Below are 17,654 nucleotides of genomic sequence, written 5' to 3'. Positions count from 1 at the left end.
CACCAGAAAAGTAGTCAGCAAAAGTCTGATTTATAAATTTCCTATGTATTCTTTGAAGGAAGGTAATAGAGCCTCTGAAGTGCAATTAAAGTGGAAAATGAGTATTTTTATTTTTGGGAGACTACCATTGGTGTTTTTAAAGGCCAGAAGTTGGAGCCTTCTCACCACAAACTGTTCAAAGGCAATGAGCTCGTGTAAGACTGTGGGAAAAAGGGTTAGAGGGTCAGAAGTTTTGTCATTCAGCTCACTATTTGCAGCTTGGTTACTATCTTCAAACGTGTAAAGGAACAAAATGGACTATCTGCAATTTTATTTCCATCCAAGGGTAGGCAAGAAAGCGGGGAAGAATTTTGACCCCTTATTTGTCTCTCTACATCTCTTTGTATTTTCCTGACAAGACTTGCTTCCTTGGAAAACAATCCAGTTGCAAACCAAGCAGACATTTTCCTCCTTGCAGCTTCTCCAACATATATGGGCTGGCAAGGTGTGTCTCCCACAGCTGCCTGCCCAGTCCAAGCTGTAGAGTCGGGCTGTGGCAGGCTGAGATATTTCTGCCCAGCAGGACTGGTGCGTCCTGCAGATTCCTGACATGCTCTTACCCATGCCTTGACTGAGAGAAAGATGAAGGAGGAAGTGATGGCCTTTTTTGTGCATTTCTCAAGTTTTTTCAAGCAGGTGATGCTCACTAGTCAATACTATCCTAAGGAGGGCTGAGTCAATTCATTTCTCCCAAATAATTTGGAGATGGGTACCATTAGCTTCTTGGGAAATTACCCAGGTGGGCAGGCATGGGCAGGGAATGACCAAGGGAAGGTTTATGACTCGTGTGAATATTTCTGTTATTTTCACAAGTTAGTTATGACCCTGTGTGGAATGAAGCAGTGATGGAGGATCACTTCTGAAGTGAAAATGCTTTCCTCCCGTTCTTCCTCATCAATTGACCTCACCAGGACAAATAGATTTTTGTTCAACTGCACCAAAAAGTAACTCCTGGATTTTTCCCATTTTTCTCTATCAAAAACAAACAAAGGAAAAAACCCTCAAAGGACAAGTTAAAAAAAAACCCCTACAAAATACTTATTAACGTGTTATGCAAATGACACATTAACTTATGTGTGTCCAACTAATCTTTCATAAACTATAAACAAGTTCTCATTTGCTTCCAGTTATTTCTATTTCTCCTTTTTAGTGGTGATTTCCCAAGTTATAACAAGCCGGATAGCTACCTCTAATCTTTATAGCAATGGCTCTTAAAATATTAAAAACGAGTAATTTATTTTTAATGATCTTTAGCTCTGAAACAGTTTAGGCAATGTGCTTTACACTCTGCAGAAAAATTCTCCTTGGTCCCCAAGGAAAACCTGCATCTTTTCAGGCTAATCCAATTTTGAAAACGAATATGTTTATTAGGAAGAGTGAGCTACAGAGAAGCAGACTTCAGACTACAGAGCAGGGCAACTAGTGTTAAAAGCAGTGACTGAAAAGGTCCCTGGGGACATTTTAAAACAGAATACATTGAGGCTGATTTTTAATTGATTTGAAATGTCTCTGATAACTTTTACCTAGGAAAGCTTGGTATGAAACATTCTGAAACAAAAATTTCCTTCATCATTTACACAAATGGGAACTTAGCACACTGTGTTCATATATAGGAGAAGTACTCAAAATGAAAGCTGTTTGAGAACTAACAGAAACTATTGTCAGGTGCATCTGCCTTGCAGAAACTCCTGTTATAAAAGCAGTTGCATCCCATGATGACTTTGAGAAAGATTTCGCAAAAACAATTTTTGAAGGCTCAATAAGATGTAACTAACATCACACAGGAAAGGCATTCATTGATCATTGAGCCCCTAAATAGATCTTGCATCCAAAAAATGTGTCAATCCTTCCTTCAGTTTTACAGTTTATGTTGCTTATATAACGTCTATCTTATCCACTGAGACAAATCTCTGGACTTTATCCTTGTGTGCCGGTTTGGACAAATTTGGAGGAAAATATCCTCTGATAGAAGGCTGGTTACAACCACCCCTCCCCCACCAGGTTCAGGAAAAAAAAATTTCCTTGGAGGAAAGTGAAAGAGATAAAAAACCTATTTACTTAACATGGGAAAAGGAGAATAATGCTAAATAATAAAACCTCTCACTGTGGAGAGAAACCTGGGAAGATTTCAGAGCCCTTCTGTAGGTGTGGTCTCTCTCCTCCTCCTCGGAGCTGGGTCGGTGTGAGCCCACCTCCGGGGCCTCGGTGGAAAATTCTCCCAGTGTGTTCTGATGTTGAAACAGTCCAGAAGAGAAGAAGGGAAAAACTGAAGTCCCAGGAAAACAAAGTTCAACTCTCCGTCTCCCTCCGGAGAAAAGGAGCCGAAAGCTGGCTGAAAAGCAAGAAGGGTGCTTCCTCTGCTCCTGCTACCACAGCAGAAGAAGGCAGAGGAGTGTGTATCTGTGTCCTTGAACAACTGTTTTGAAAAGTTCCCTCAGTTTTTTTTTTCTCTTCCCCCTCTCAGGCTCAGTTTAAAGGCACAGAAAGGCACAGGATTGATTTTTGAGCATAGAGCAGCGATAGGGGATACCCATCATAAAGTCACCCCAAGACACCTTGATAGCTCTGCTTAGTTTCAGTGAAGTACACACACTGCCATATATGCTTATGCTTTGCAAGTCAGATCAATCTGTTTCCTTTCAATGTATTATTAATTATTATTATTATTATTATTATTAATTTCAATATCTTTCACAGTGTTTCAGTGCTTGAACACCATTCTGCTCTCAGCTGCATGATTGTAGCCCTTTGGCCTCATCATGGTTTTGGGAGCAGAGGCATTCTCTGGCTGGGGTCTGGTACACAGAACTGCTCTATTCCCGTCTTTGCAGAAGGAATGTATTTACTGATGCTAAAAATGTCTTTCTCTGCAGCCTAAGACTTTTTCAATATTATCATCATTAATTAGATAATCAGAGTTTATTTTGAGATGAGAGGTCACATTTAATTTGATGTACTTAATTTGGTATATTACTGATTCTATACCATTTTTCCTGCTGCTACAACTTGATATTATGGCATCAAGTTTGGTACTGCTTGTCATTTATTGAAACCTCAGAAGGTGTTGCTAAATTCTCTGTCCTTCTGTAGCAGATGAATTTAATTCCATGCAGTTATTTGTGGCAAGCTTCCCTTCTTTCTTTACTCCGGAAGATACTTTCAAAACAAAGAACTTGCAATTCCTCTCCTTTTGGAATATAAGCACCGTTTCTGCAGTCAGGCTGAGAAACGCCTTACTGATTGTGGCACAGTAAAACTGGACTCAGGGAAGCTGTGTCCCCTATTTTCCTTCACAGTAGACTTCTGTGCCGGAAAAAAGGGCCAAGATCACCAAGCTTAGGCACAGGGCTGACAAAATAGGATTACAGAGGCAGCTCGCTGACCATTCCAAACAATTCAGACTGGCGGTGCAAGAGTTCTGCAGGATGTATGCAGAATTCTTCAAAATATAAAACTCTGGGAACCATCTCAGAATCAAGACAGATATATATATAAGCATATATCTACATAAAAAAAATTTTTTTTCTTTTTTTTTCGCATTCTATTCTGCTCCTACATTGATTTCACTGTCTCTAGCAGTTTTGGTACATACATCCTGTACACTATGAATAGAAATGCTGTGTTGTGACATTCTATTCTCTTGAAGTTAAAAGAAGTAAATCATACTAATTTCTTATATAGAAAATAAAACAAGGCTTGGGATATTTAGATAAATTCAAAGCCAAGAAGTGACAGTATCTCACCACCTGTCTGCTTTTTCAAAATCTTTTCATTTCAAGATTCACAAAGATAGCAATGGATACCATTCATCATCTGAATAAAGAATTAAACACCAGCAGTGCAAAACATATTTACATAAGCATTATAAAAAATAAGCTTTTTATTCTTATTTTCCTGTTGAGATGACAGTAATAATAGATGTGAAAAACAAGTGGGAAGTGACTCAGAAAATCTCCATGTAAATTTTATTTGTGAAGATGTTAGTATTTTCACTAAATAGATGGAAATAAATTACAGCAAGAATCCCAAACATAATTAAAACGCTCAACAATTTCAAGACAAAGTACTTTCCTTTAGGAGAAAAGAAACTTTCTGTGAAAGTCTTGAGTCAGAAGACTGGTAGTCTAAAATTTTAAATTCCAAAAAAGATCTTCTCGAATTTTTTTTGTTTGTTTGTTTTTATGTTGAAAAGAGGTTTTTGCTTTCAGAAGAATTTTATACATACTAAAAAATCATTTGAATTACTTCCTGTTTTCTATAGTTTATGGTTCTTTTTTTTCTGACTAAAACAAATGTGTGATTGCATTCCACTAACTACTCTCCAATGTGTCTAAACTATCATTTTGAATGTCATTGTTTATAGATGCATAAATTTCCCATCCTAAAATAAAAGTTTGCATTTAGGCTGCTCTCTGAGGGCAACTGCAAAATGCTGTAGAACACCAAAAGTTCCTAAATTAGCTAGTTAGAGCATTTTAAGCTCAGAAAGAATTGGTTTTGCCTTGGCTGAAGAATGCAGAAAATTTTTGAATTATTAGAATGAAAAAGATGCAGCTGTGGTCTCTTGGGTGCAAGAGAATGTATTTATTTTCTCAAAGAGGGAAAATGAATTTATCATCTGGATTTGTGTCATTTACACCTAGAGGGAATAGGGAGAATATGAATAGCCCATCAGAACTGTCAAAATGTGAATGACATTAGTTGCAATCAAGAACCAGAAGCAGATGAATTTTACCAACAGTGAGACATAGAATGGGATATGTAAAAATAACATAATTATACACTGAGAGAGAGCTGGCATGAATGGGCAGACATCCCTCTCCACAGTACGAGACACGCTGAGTCGTTCCTCTTCACAGCGTGTGTTCCTCTGTCCACTGCTGGCCCTCTTGGCTTTGCCTGCTGTCATTTTGCTCATCTGCATCATCAACTTTACTGGTCTGTAATTTGTGGACTTCTCCTGAGCCCCCTCTTTAAAGATCGTCAAATGTGGCACATTCCATCCTTTCAGCACCAAGGCTAGCTGAAATGATACAACATGTGCAACAATTAGTTTAGCAATCATATATTTTAATTTCTTCAGTCTTTGGATAAAAACCCCCAGATGTTAGCACAGCTGCAAGCCATTTTCCCTCTATTGCTGTCACTTTACCTTACCTTTTCTAAAAACTGGTCATCTATCACCCCATCATCATTTTGGTAGACCACTGGCAATTGCCTTTAGTTTTCCTTTTTCCAGTTTCAAAACATATCTGCCAGCCAAACTGTGGCTTACTTTCAGCTTTCCCTGTTCAGATGTTGCTTTTTCTTTTGTAAGTTTCACTGATTCTTCTGTTTAAACACACTGATGTTGAAGAACAGGGGAATGGAATCCCTTCCACAGTGGTCTTTTTTGATAGTTGTAATACATATATTGTAAAAGACAACATAAAACTAAATGTCTTGGGAGCATTTTACCCATTTAACTACTGCATCTTAATATTCTTCTAACCAGCTTCCTCAGCCTTATCTAGTTCTAGTTTATGAAGTTAAGTGCTCCCATGATGGATATTTTTGTAGTACCTGTTCTTTTCAGGACACTAGCCGTGGATAGCTTCAGCTCTGTGTCACTGCAAGCAGGTTTTGGAAAGGTTTGATCTCCCACATGATGTCAGTACATTTGCACAAAAATATGATGTTGCCAAGGGCAGGGGACCAACAGCAGTATGATCTGTGTGATGAAGGGACAGTCAGAGCCTAGAGCTAAGTAAATATACTTTCAGATTGCTTTAGATGTGCAGAAAATACATACTGCATGACAGTAGCATAATGGGACACTTGCTGATCATATGTTGGTGTCCCATAGTTGTATATGAAAAATGTGCTTTTTTGCAGAGTTATCTGTTGCAACACACAGATGCTGTATGTAAACATAACCTGCAGTTCCATTTTACATCAGGATGTTAATGTTCTACCAAACATAATAAAAGACTACATAATTTTATCATAATTAATCACTGAATAATTATACAAATTCAAAAGCTTATCATACCAAAACAGGCATTGTCTGAAATGGGATATTTGCTCTAAGAAATTTAGCACTTATTATTTACACAGCCAAAGAGGATTTAAGTGGTATAAAACCTTTTTATCAGTGAATAAAAACATCACAGAAATTATTTTAACATGAGCGTGAGGTACTTCAGTATCTTCCATGGCAGACACCTAAGACTGTGTGGCATGAGGACATGCTACAAGCAAGCTGACCCAGCTGGCATCGAGCTGTGGTCCTGAGCAGCTGTGAGCAATTGTGTGCATGAGAGTGACAGTAAGCTAATGATAAAGAAATTTCATGGGTTTAGTCTTCAACAGTGCTTACAGGTGAAAATATGTATAGTTCTCTAATTCCCTCTCTGGGGCTAATTCTGAGAACATTCTAATGCTACACATGATAGCAGCTGTATATGAGTTTTTAAGTTGTGTTAGAACTAATATGGAAATTCTATTAATTTCGACATTTACATGGATGGGTTTCCTTTGACTGAGAAAAATCATAGAAAATAGTAAGTCTTCATGGCAGCTTTTATTTCATAAAAGTGACTTCAGATTGCATTTTCCTAGGAGACAGCATAATCCTCACCTTAAAAACGTAAGTGATCCCTCTTGAGAAAAATATAGTGAGGATACAATTCACTCTGTAAGGGAAGGCTTTGAGGACCCAGGCTAGACCTCCACAGGGGACAAAAATCCAGACTTTTGATCATATATTTTGTCATTCCTATTTTTTTATATTTCCCCAATAAGACATAAGAAAGCAAAAATATAAGTGCAGTTCATCTATGTTATGTTGTCTCTGTAGAAAGCTGTACCATATTCCTGCTTCAGTTCTTTGTCACATGTCCATCTGAGTTGAAGAACTGGGCCCCTCTGTTCAACAGCAAAAACTTACTAAACTAAGAGTGAACTGCCTCTTGTTTACTTACCTCTGTAAGCAAGAACATGCTCTTATTGCCATCCACCTGGTCTGACTGAATACCAAGCAAGTGCTCTAAGGCATTTGGAAAATGTGATCAATTTTTGTTCTTTCTAGTTATTTTCTTCCTGCAGAATTCTCTAGAACTGCTGAGGACGTGGGACAAAAGAGAGTGAACATAAAGAGGGTAGCTATTTCCATTTTAGAAGGAAGGATAAAACTATTAGAAAAAAATCTTTTCATCTGAGTCTTCTAGGCCAGTTTTTCAGACCTAGAAGATTTAGAAAACTTGTGCCCTAAATAAAATTTTTCATTTAGACTTCCCAAGGTTTTAGAGAGAGAATATTTCAGATATTTTGTAGTTAATTAAGAGTGATATTAATGCTCATGGTGATGAAATGTGATTAAATAATTTTGAAGTCAGGTACTCAGTTAAAATATGCAGAATACGAAGAATGATAAATGCTATTTGCTAGGCAGGATTAAAGACATAACTAGGTTTGTGACAATGACCCCCAGGGGCTTGAGATGTGTCTAACCTATTTATAACCTTTTCTTCTCCTCTTAAGAAGCAAATCTTTACTGGAAAAATAATGTAATGGAATTCATCCTGATGTGGAGAGGTTAGTTTCAGGGACTCTTGTCCCTGCTGGCAAGTGACTCAGATGATAAATTGCCAGTACAAATCATCAGACTGATGCCTGCCAAGAACTGAAGCTAACCTTGTTCAGTACTTTTTAATTAAAAAAAAAAAAAAATTATTCCTCATGAAGAGTGTTGCAGAAAAAATCAGGCAGAGGGCCTGAGGAAAGGAAGAAAATGGTCTGAAAGACTCCTTTGCATCTCAGCCAAAACTTAAGTCCTAATGGTAATGATGCTGCAAATGGGAGGGAAGAGAAAAAATGACCCTGACCATCGTAATATAAGCTTCCAGGTAGCTTGTAGATAGAATTCCCCAGATTTTTGTGCAGTTGTAACACTGACAGGGATCAACTCCACTGGCTCCTGTTACACCAGGGTGAGGGGCACAGTCCAAAACTTGAAAAATGAATATTTTTAGTTTAAAGATCGGAATTTAATTCAGACTACTAAGTGCATGAACTTCTTGGGCAAGAGCCAAGGGTTTCCATCCAGCAAAATGGCGTCCATATCAAAGGAAACTGGAAGCTCTCCAGAGCTACAGGGAAATCCTACAGTCTGTTGAAACAGAAATGTTTTGTAAATATCTCAGCTTTGAGTAACTCTGGTGGTGACACAGCCAAAGACCTCTGCCAGATTTTCCAGAGGTCTGCTCTGCTGAGTGACCCTCCAAGGTCTACAGCCGCAGGTCTTCCTGCACAGAAGCACAAGCTTGAAGATACTAGGGATTCCAGAAGTGAGAAGGAAAAAAAAAATTTTTGTTCTCTGAAGTTATGGAAAATTTCACAGTCAGGTTGTACTTTTGGGTATATCTTTTGCTTGTAAGTGGAGTAAAATGTCTGAGTCCCCAAATCAGTATTCACATATACAAGAAGTCTTGTCCTAGTCAATAAAAACCTAGTTGAAGAGCTATAGCTGGGCAAAATAATTGCAAAGAGGGTCCTGACTCTTGTTGCTAATAAATAAAGAATGTCCTAAACAGTTACCATAAGGACAGTGGTCTTACTGGGGTTCTGTGGAAGTGAAAAAAAAATTAAACGTCTGATGTAATAAGTCATTCAGGCAGATCTCTTGAGACAGCAAAACAGCAAATATTCAGTAAGGTTAAACTTTCAGTGAAGTTCATATTCCATTCCAGTGCTTCCCTGTTTATGCAGGCTGTCTAAACTTCTGGAGTACATAACCTGTTACATACCAGGACAAACCATTAATGTGTGAAGCTGCAAGAGCCTGTCTGTCTCCCTTCAAATAAAATTAAAAATAAAAATAAAAATAAAAATGCAATCCTTTGGTAGTGTTTCAGCCAGTTTCTTCAGGCACTGGGTGATTAAAAAACAGTGCTGGGTGGGATGGGTGCTTATTTTTGCTGCTGTGTTTTTCTTTTTTTCTATTGCTGCTGTTGTGTGCAGAGATGAACAGAAAGAGCTATGGTGAATGTTGACTGATTAAGGGAATGAGTTGAGTATCCTTTTGCTTTCTCTAATCAGTCTGAGTCAACTCATTTTTTCATCACTTCATTATTAGAAAGTGTGATTAGATTCAAATCTAGTTAGAATAATTAATTTCATATTTATTAAATTATTTCAATGAATTATTCTATTTTATTGTATTATTTAGGCTTAAATAGAGGGAGATAATATTTCTCTCTAACTTTGTTAAGTATGTTACTTGATTTTTTTCCTGAAAGATCTCAAAGTACTATTAATGTTAAATTTCTATCTTTTTCTTTTCTTCTGTCCATTTTCCAATATGTCCTTTCACTCAGTGCTTAAAAGGAGTAAGAATTTTGCCTCAAATATGTGAATTTAGAAAGCCTTTCATCTCAATATGATTTATTTAAAATATATAATTAATTCTCAAAGAGGACTTTAAACCTTTCTTTGTCACTGTTCTTTTTAAAATATTGTGAAGATCAATCTTGCATCCTTTCAAAGTCAGAACTTAAAAGTCATAGCAAAGATATTACTATGTTTTTAAAGTAAACTATCATATCCACACCAAATAGTATTTCATCCTATAATGAACTTAAGCTTTTGTGAAAACCACAATGTGAGATATTTATAAATGGGAAAGATATACCTAGACTATATGCTGGCAGTGGGGGTGGAGGGTAGACTGAAAGAAGAAATATCAACTTATTCAGGACAGCTTGCTACTGCTAGCGAGGAGCCTATATCTGAAAACAGAAGCCAGCAGCCATCAGAGAGACCTCTGGGAGATGTCAGGAGCCAGAGTGCTCTCACCAGGCCTGAGAAGACTGACTTGACCATGAAGGTTGTAACACCATGCTTAGAGATTCACAGCATCCCATGATCTTCAAAGCTACAAAGTGTTGCCTTTTAGAGACCCTCTGTGGTAACTAATGTACAGCACTGGCTGGCAACTTCTGTCAGCTTTCACTATTTAATAATATCCAAGTGAGAATCAGCGACAGAGGCCAGAGATTAAAGAACATGAAGAAATAAGTTTAAAATGATTAGATAAAAATTCCCAGTACCAGAGATCTATAAACCCCCAATGAGTGTATTGAAGAATCAAATTATGTCTCTGTACGTATAACTATGCAAATGTGCCATTTACACTTCTTCCTCTCAAAGGTTTCAGGAGTTTCATGCAGTCTGCATTGACTGTTGGAGGAAATTCTTCAGGATTGAGCCAGTACAGTCTCCTCTTCATAGTTCTTCCTACCTGTGCTTCCAGTAGCCCTGTTTTTTCATGGTAAATCCAGTTTGGGCCACTTTTGTTCATTTCTACAATCCCACTCGGGTTTCACTAGGATAAAAGGCAGCGTCTTGATGGAGCCTAACGTCAGGTACCCTGACATCTCTGTGAGGAGATTGGAGTCTTTGGGTCCTCTATAACTTCCATAACCTCCTAAATAAAGGGCTAATGCTGTTCCCGCCTAGTCTGAGAGGGAGAAGGCAGGATCCTTTTGTCCCGGCAGGGGACCTGACTAGAATATACTGTGGCACAATTTTGTCTTTTCAAAGGAAGAGACAGTAGAAAGTAGACAGTGGATGCTGATACAGGGGCGCCCCTCCTGCAGCTTGTGTCCAGTGAAATTAATGTTCAGAAGGGCAGAAGTGTTCCCAGACCAAAAACTTCAAATTATTCTTAAAGCATCTGGGAGAGATTCCTATTGTCACTGACTGGTGCAGAGGTGGAACAAATGTCTATGACTGAGGCACATCTTTGTAGAAAATAAGATACTGCCTCATGACCAAAGATGCCAAATGTCACACCATAGAACTGGTCTCTTTCATGTCGTTGGCCATGGATTTTGTGTGAGACATCTATGGCATTCGTGGTTTCTGGCAAGGTATCCCACAATTTTTCAAGTGCCATAAAGGACATTTCTGAGAGTAGACCAAGTGGACATGCTGACAGCTGACTTCAGTGTGAGTATCATTCACACCAAGAAACAATGGGGAAAAAAAAAGAAGAAGTTAAGTGCTTTGGAAAACTAAGGCTGGGTTTGCAAACTTAAAGGGCACTTTCGATAATTTGGGGAGTTTAAAATCCATGTCACTGCATTTCATTTACTTGGCTACATAATGGGGTGATTCACACTGCCTAATTTCACAAGAGAAACTCATCCATATTTATAAACCACTTCAGACAGTTTCATGCGGAAAGCCCTGATGATGAAGTTTGCCAGCGTCCTCTAATGTATGTCCGTGCAGAGAAAGATAACTTGCTGCTCACATAAGATACTCTGTTACGTGCAGAGTCACAGGTCAGTGAAGGAGATCCAACGTGTCCTACCTTGCTGATGGCATACACTGGTGTCAGTACGATGCAATGTGATAACAGTTCTGGGTTTTTTTCACAGTTTTTAATCTGGAAAATTGTGTACAAGAAATATATCGTTAATGGATTTTTAATATTCCAAAAAGAAATATTTGTGAGCTATGTAGAACTAGAATTAAATTTTCTGTACAAGTAGGTAAAATAATTTGAAGCTGTAATTTGAATGGATTAAAATTAAATAAGCCTAGTGTTGATTTCTTTATGTCTCCTTTACCTACCTGTAAAATGGATATGATGCCTACTCTCACAAACATCATATTTATTGATGATTGTGATACATTTTAAACAGCCTGTTTAACCTGCAAAAGGCATCCATACAGAAATTAATCATTTCTCTAGTCAGTCTGGACTTAAGTGATGTGTGGAGAATAAGACCAGAGGGTAAACCATGAATAGCAGTGATATGTACAGACTGAGTAACTCCTTGTTCATTGAATGAGACAGGTAATTAAATATGGTAATTTAATTAAAGCTACATCACAGTGCAAATGCACAAGGGATGAAGAGTCCTGCATAGCCTAGCTTAACTTCTAAAACTTCGTCCTTCTGTTTTTGCAAGCTGAATACTCTTCTAACGTTTATGGGGACCTTCATTGCGCTTTTTTGTTGTTGTTGTTCATGTCATTACTACTTATTGAACCTCAGTTCATATTTTGTGCTTGTCTGATGGTCTTCTACAGCAATCCCTGTGGCTTGTAGTTCCATTTATTTCCCATCTAAAGTGGTGAATCCAGAGAAAGAAGAGGTATGACACTGCCCACAGCATCCCAGCTCTTCCTGGGCCCAAGAAGTATGGTAAACACTCCTGTAGACAATTCAACACAGGGAAATACAAGATAGTTAATGCAGCTGTACTCAACACACTGTAGCAACAGAACTGGGGCACTCCCAATTGTGTGAATACATCTTACCTGACAGTAGGTTTCTTTTTTAAATAAACTATCAACAAAAGCCAGTGATTGTGCTCTCCAGTGCCATTTAGCCTAGACTACACTGGTGAATTGATAGGCATGATTACTCACTGTAAAAAAAGCAAGCAAAGAAGAAAACCCAAAACCAAACTCCAAAAGCAAGAGCTAGATCACAACCATAGTTGATGGTAAAAAGGAATCCAGAAATAGCCTCCATGTCTTTTCATCAGATCACAAATTTATCCAAACCATGGAAATGAAAACAATCAGGCCTTATTGGAATTAGTGTTTTCACTAAAGTTTACATTTATAAATACAAACTCCTTGAGGCTAGAATTAGTCTTTCTTGCCTTGAATAAATTCAGCTTGTCTATGCCTTAAACATATCCAGTGGCTTAACAGGAACATGAAATACAGCCCGGTTTATCTGCAGAAAGGTACGTAGAACAGTGTGGAAGAACTTAAACCCTAGAAACTGGAAATAATGCAGCAAGGTAACAGTGGTCAGGGAAAAAGGGAAAGAGCAGTAAAGAGACCAAGCCATCTCCTCTCCATGTTCCTTAGAGATTGCTCTGAGATATTGGCTTCAGAAATGGCAGACAAGGTAGGCATACAAATGAGCAGACTATACAGCAGAGGTTTTCCTCCATTTTGTAAACAAGTTACCAAAAAACTCTGTCAGAGGCTCCCAGCTGTTACAGTGATCCACTGTGGTGGTAGGCTGGCAGAAACAAGCTGAGCTGTTCTCTTCACTGCTGACATGACCACTGTGTGAGTGTGAGGAGTGATGTCAGTCTGCGGGCATGTCATCGTGCTGATGGCAGAACAACACCCGCTGGACCTTCCTGTCAAAAAGGTACAGCCCTCCTTGACTGCCTTTTCATTACCTCTTGCTGCACTTCTGGAGCATCCCTTGGCATTAGCTTTGGTTCACAACAGTAGTACCTTCGTAGACCAGGGATCTAAGGTTGAAGATCTAAGGTTTGCTGGGAAGCTTCATCTCTGCAATTTTATGTAACATATTTATTTGTGTTAAAAGGCTATTTCTGTAAGAGGTAGCATTTATTGTCATTAAGATATTTGACAAATTATAGGTCGCACTGGACTCTATATGTCTCCTTGGCATCTGATTTAAATGAAAAACCAGATTTTTTTAGACCTTAAGATGAAGAATTCCTGTTTGTTTGCAGAGTCCATGGTATATTACTATGGTCACTGGTTAATCACCTGTCACTTTACATGCTTGTGAAAATACAAAAAACCAAACAAACTGTGACTGAATGGGATTTATCCATAGTAACTAATTATTTTTAACCCCTACATGTGTGAAAGATTAAGTTACCTTTGAAACAAAAATTGACACTTTTAAAATCCTGATAGATCTTGTAAAAACCTGATAAGAATTGAGGTAAGATTACCAGTACTAATTCTGTAGGACATTGATGTTCTCAAATACCATAAGGGGACGGAGAAAAAGGAAAATTCCAGAGTATTTGAATATCTCTCAGAAAGCAAGGCTCCCTGTGAGTAGCTCACAGCTCTCTGCCTTGGCAACCCGCCAGAGACAGAATCCAATTGCAAGTTTTGCTCCTACCCCTCAGTGGGACATAACTCTAGCAACCCAGGGAATCAGGCTAGAGCAGAGGAAAAGAAATGTGGTTTAGCATGACTGCCACAGCCTCCCCTAAGCTTCTAGCTACGTCAGGGACTCAGGCTCAGCTGAAAAGGAATGGTTCTTGTCAGGAAACCTGGTCATTTTAGCAGTTGTATCTAACTCATGACATACTGATTCCACATTGTGTTTTCTGGTGAGACCACCCAGAGGTGTCTATTTGTTTCTTGTCAGATGTTTGCAGGGAGCTGAGGGACTGTTGCAGCAGCAAAGGATGTCTCTTTTGGCCAGGTCTTGGTAATTGAAAACTGCCTCATCCCAACATGTCAGCTTTTTGTCTTCATTTTGGTTTTACTTGAAGTCTAATCCCTGTTCATATTCAGACTGTGGTTCATCACATCAAAGCCAAGTGAGAGTGAACAGCTGTTTGAATAATTTTTTACAGTAATCATTCATAGGCACAAAACTGCTGTTAAATTCCCCAAGCATAGCAATTCTGACAGTAGTCCTATCAGACTTACACTGGTTCCTAGGTCTGATAAGCAACTGATTATGTTATTTCTAACTTCTCTCTGTTTAGGCATCCTACTGTAAGCAGACTGAAATCCTGTTGGCAGGAATTGTGTCTGTCTTGAACTCATTTCTCACTTTGTCGTGCTGTTTATCTGTATCAACATCCTGTAAAATTGAAGACAGCTGGGATGTTATTTCAATATTTAATCTTTAGATTTTGGAAAACTCCAGCCCACCTCTAGCCAAAATTAATCCTCACAGGCCCTTCAAACATCCCAGTATGCTTTTGATTGATATGAAGTGAGGGAAAAAAATCTACTAATGAAGAACATTGGCAAACTGTGAATTTTCCAGAATGTCTTCTTCCTTATGTGTACTCTGCAGTCTGCAGACAGATCCAAGCTTCATCTGGTGTTGAAAGGAATGTCTGCAAATGGGTTCCCTCATACTGAAAGATTTTTTTTTTCTGGAAATATTACTGTTCTTCAGATTGATGGAGGTTTTGTCTGTTTGTGTTTGGTTGGGGTTTTTTTTAATGTATCATGAAGGGGAAGAAGTAACCATGGGAAATCTCCTTTAAGGCCACTTTCAAAACAACTTAAGAAATGGTAATTTTTAAAAACCTGTGTTACTTTTAGGTTCATCTTGCAAAAATCTGAAATGAAATCCAAGGTCCATTTAAATCAATACCTTAATGTAGCAATTCACTGCTTACTGCCAAATCCCTTAGAATTCATCCCTTTTATCCATTCCCATTTGCAACCCTTTGTACCCTTGACTACACGTCAGGATGTTACTGCCCAAAGGGAGCTGTGGAGCTCTGTTGGGGGGGCTGCAGTGCCTGCAGCTGAAGTGGGTACAACAAGTCTTTGTCGAGGCACAAACTCAAGTTGCTCTGTGCTGGGTAAGGCTCTAGAAAAAACCTTTGCAATGGAGCAGAGAGAAGTGAGAAGTGTTGCACTTTTGTCTCTCTCAGGCTCTGTCCCTGGCTTTTAAGAAAACTTCTGTGATGCTTTTCCTTTTTTTTTAAGATTTGTATATATTGGCCCAACAGTCTTTGGCACTTGCAAGGAGGGCAAATGCCCCTAGCTCCAAGTGGATAAAGCACATACCTTAGGGAAGGGAGAACTTCCAGTAGCAAAAGTTTCAATAGCAACTAAAAACATGTCTGTGATTCTGGTAACAATGGAATTACTGCAAGCATGAAAAATGGCAGGCAGAGTCTTCTGAAATCATAGGTTGCTAACAAGTAAATACAGAATTATTACACTACTGAACAAAGTGTTAAGGAAATAATACCTAAACTGATACTTAGAATTAGAGTAGTGTACACATGTGGGACACGGGGGTTCAATTCTGAATTCAGGCCCTGAATTTCGGGCTTTAACTGTGTAACTGAGAAACAAACTCTTCAGCTACGACGTCCCTCCCCTAGCATCAGCTAGCACTTTATTCCATGTAATGCCAGTAACTGACTGAAAGGCTTGGATATGGATTACTAACCCTACCCAAGCCTGTGGAAGGATAGAAATTTGTGTGTTACCTGCATAATAGCATATATATATATATATATATATATATATTTGTCTCTGAAATAATTCTTCTTCTCACAAAACTTCCTGTGTGTCCCAGTTTCTTCAGGATGACTTTTGGCAGAGTTTTATTCACATCTGTCTCTGTCAGTGGTACTATCCAGCTCCATGCACATGAAGGTCACCCTTTCAACCTTGTTTAAGCACACAAGTTATTAGAAGTTATTAGAAGAAGTTATTTCTTATCATATAAAGTAAGTCACCTGAAAAGAGCACTTAGTTTCACAAGTGCTGCTTAAAAAGTCCAATGCTTTCATAGTATATATTGTAATGTTCAGTGCAACACAGTCTCCCATGGACCTTCCCTTTTCACTAGCTTTTACCTATTGCTTTCCATTCTCATTTGCCCTTCTGGCAACATTTTGCTTCAGGTTGAGTCATAACGTATAAACTGTCCTAATGGGAAAACTTCCATGGATTTTGACCTCCTGTGCTGAAAACACTAGAAAGCAAAAGCAGAGGGCATAAGCAGTCATTGAGAAAAAATTCAGACACCTAGTAGTTCTGTAGAAGTCATCTTTGTGAAAGGTGAATAATTACTCCCTCTAGCTGATGCTTTGTTATTTTTAAGTTAATACCTTTTCATTCTCTTTCCCCATTTTGTAATATGCAAAGTTTCTTTTCTTACCATATAAATTGTGATTACAGGCTAATTGTCAAATTTTGGATACATTTTAGATAACTGATAACGTTCATATTCCATTTCAGAGCTTTCTAATTGACATCACATTTTCATTTTCATCTGTGCGACCATAACTTCTTTCTTTACAGATGTGCTGTTAATCTCCCAGTAGTTCAATGTGGCTTTGATAAAGGCTGTAATATTTGTTTTTATATGAGCAGAGTTGTGTTGTGTCAAAAATCCTTAGAATCATAGAATCACAGAATATCCTGAACTAGAAGGGACCCATCAGGATCATTGAAGTCCAACTCCTGGACCTGTAGAGGCTAGCCCCAAGAACAAGTGCCTGGAAGCATTGTCCAAATGCTTCTTGAACTCTGTCAGGTTTGGTGCTGTGACCACTTCCCTGGGGAGCCTGTTCCAGTGCCCAACCGCCCTCTGGGTGAAAAACCTTTTCCTGATAAACCTTCCCTGACACAACTTCAGGCCATTCCCTCGGGTCCTGTCACTGGTCACCAAAAGGAAGAGATCAGTACCTGCCCCTCTTTCCCTCACAAGGAAATTGCAGACTATGATGAGGTTTCCCCTCAGTCTCCTCTTCTCCAGGCTGAGCAGACCAAGTGACCTCAGCTGCTCCTCACATGACTTCAATCCTTCATCATTTTTTGACCTCCTTTGGAAAATCTCTAACAGCTTTATATCCTTCTTACATTGTGGTGCCCAAAACTGCCCCCAGGACTCAAGGTAAGGCCACACCAGTGCAGAGCAGAGTGGGACAATCACCTCCCTTGACTGGCTTAAAAAATTCAAAGTGTTTATGTATGTATCTATCTATGAAATTGAAAAATGTGTTATTCATGAAGTGCGGAAATGACATTTGATCTGATTGTATTTTGATACAATGATTTTCCTAAAAAGAAATCTATAGCCTGAGATGCTTGTATATATCACAGTAGGTTTGGAT

At 38.5% G+C, this 17,654-nt stretch overlaps 1 long non-coding RNA gene across 1 annotated transcript; it reads right to left on the bottom strand.

Annotated features, from left to right (window-relative positions):
• Window positions 1–3,990: 3,990 nt before the first annotated feature.
• On the bottom strand, window positions 3,991–14,109 carry LOC109144727. Its single transcript, XR_002045643.3, has 2 exons — window positions 11,396–14,109; window positions 3,991–5,062 (listed from the first exon to the last, which is right to left on the bottom strand). It is a non-coding gene; the product is annotated as an uncharacterized LOC109144727 (long non-coding RNA).
• Between the last annotated feature and the right edge of the window lie 3,545 nt (window positions 14,110–17,654).

This window comes from Corvus cornix, chromosome 3 (genome assembly GCF_000738735.6).
Source record: "Corvus cornix cornix isolate S_Up_H32 chromosome 3, ASM73873v5, whole genome shotgun sequence".
Taxonomy (NCBI): Eukaryota; Metazoa; Chordata; class Aves; order Passeriformes; family Corvidae; genus Corvus; species Corvus cornix.
Note: the sequence above shows the minus strand (reverse complement) of the source record. Positions and strands in the feature narration are given on the sequence as shown.